Genomic DNA, 1,846 nt, shown 5'->3' on the forward strand with positions numbered 1-1,846 from the left:
TGCACTCCAAAGATTAAAATAGATGTGTCTACGCTTTGCACCCTTCAATCGGCTATTTTCTCCAATTACAAATGACAATAATTAGGCGATTTCAAACTGCTGTCAGTCGGCAATCAAGTAGCTTTCATTAAATGTCAACGACTTTGTGATTTTTCGACATTCTGGGTGACTCAGTGACGCCTCCACATGGAAAATAATACCACTTGGGTCGTAAATGATGAAATAGTTCAAAGCACCGACTTGCACTGCCTTTTTATTTGTTTTTTGGCTAAGAATTTAGGGTTAGAAGGGTTAAAGGTTGCACTTGAGACCCCAATTTGTATTCTTAAAACGAAGAAAACTACGTAAATGGTGACATATTTCAGTGTTTATTTTTAGACTTCCATTTATAGACGATAGGGAAAACTTTTTTATTGAAAATGCATTAATACTCTGCTAGTCTCTGCTAAAAATAAATTTATATAAATATATTAAGCTTTGGAGCAATCAAGCGAAACTGGCGGGTATCATAATAGAGGTAATTCAAGCGTCAATAGACTGATTCTGAGAAGTTCTTGGAACTGTTGGCTTTGATACTGACAAGATTCTATCAAGCAACCAATTCATCTTATTTAACACTTAAGGAATCAATTTCAGACTCCTTTAGGAGGTGCTGAGCGAAAGATTCGCAAATACCAATAATTCCAGATGAGCGGCCTAAAACAAGCAACTTTTTATCAAGAACCTAATTTACGAAAATTCTGTAAAATTGTAAAAAAAAAAGCAAAGTAGACATGTTTTATTGGAATCAGGAGGGGGAAAAGGAAGTCAAGGCTGATATAAACCCGATTTGCCATTTGAAGCGGAAGTGACCCTTGAAGTTTGATTTTGTTTGTGCGGCCATTGCCAACAAGATTTTCCTGCGGCCAGGACTCCAATATCCTGTAACTACATGCTCCCTCAATGTCTCTATCTCTATACATATATATCTTTTTTGTTTTGTTTTTTTATTTGCTGTTATTGCGCCGCTGTTTCTTCTCCTATTGCTGCTCAATTTTTAATCAACGGCTTTGATGGCGTTTTGGCAGCGCCTCGTAGATTCCATGCAATTTCCTGTTTGGCTGTGGACGAAGTCTGAAAGACAGGCGGCGTACAAGGAAAAAAATATAAAAAGGAAAAGCGCCATCGCCAAGCTCTAGGAGCTCAAGGAGCAAACTCAACGCTGTTGGTTGCCTATTTTTAGCATTTTGGCCATATCCCATGGAATTCAATGTCAACAACACAGTCGGGAATCCGTCGGGGGTCGGAGAGAGTATGGAGGCCGGATATGGCAGGGGATCGGGATCACAGGCGGGTGTGGATTCGAGGTCGGAAGCGCCGGAGTTGTCATCCTTGAGTGCCAACTTGAACATAAACAGCACCACAGTGCTCCGTCATCGGTCATCCGATTAGGGGACTTCTAACCAAGCTGCAGCACTTCTTAACGGTTTTTGTAATTGAACTTGTTCCTGTCAGCAATTAAAAGAGTCATTATTCATGGGGGCTAGTGTGTGTAATAGAGACTCGTAATAGAGTCGTAAGTGGTGGGGATTGGGGCATATTTAATGAAAAGTTTGTACGATTTTAATTATATTTTATTGAGATTTTGAGAGATTAAATTATAGGTATTTTTAAAAGAAATTGATTTCTGATAAGGTCTAGTTTTTGGTCATAGTTCTTAAATTAATGGAAGATAAAATACAGTTTAAAAAATTATAATTAGACTAGTTTTTATTGAAAATTTTAAATAAAATATATTATTTTATATTTATAACAATATTTAAACAAGAATAAAGTGCAAAAATATCTAATCCTAACAATTTATATT

At 36.9% G+C, this 1,846-nt stretch overlaps 1 long non-coding RNA gene across 1 annotated transcript; it reads left to right on the plus strand.

Annotated features, from left to right (window-relative positions):
- Positions 1-426: 426 nt before the first annotated feature.
- On the plus strand, positions 427-1,553 carry LOC116654732. The gene is made up of 3 exons (XR_004309927.2): positions 427-517; positions 624-923; positions 1,068-1,553. It is a non-coding gene; the product is annotated as an uncharacterized LOC116654732 (long non-coding RNA).
- Positions 1,554-1,846: the final 293 nt, after the last annotated feature.

The sequence above is a fragment of the Drosophila ananassae genome, chromosome 3L (assembly GCF_017639315.1).
Source record: "Drosophila ananassae strain 14024-0371.13 chromosome 3L, ASM1763931v2, whole genome shotgun sequence".
In the NCBI taxonomy this organism is placed as follows: Eukaryota; Metazoa; Arthropoda; class Insecta; order Diptera; family Drosophilidae; genus Drosophila; species Drosophila ananassae.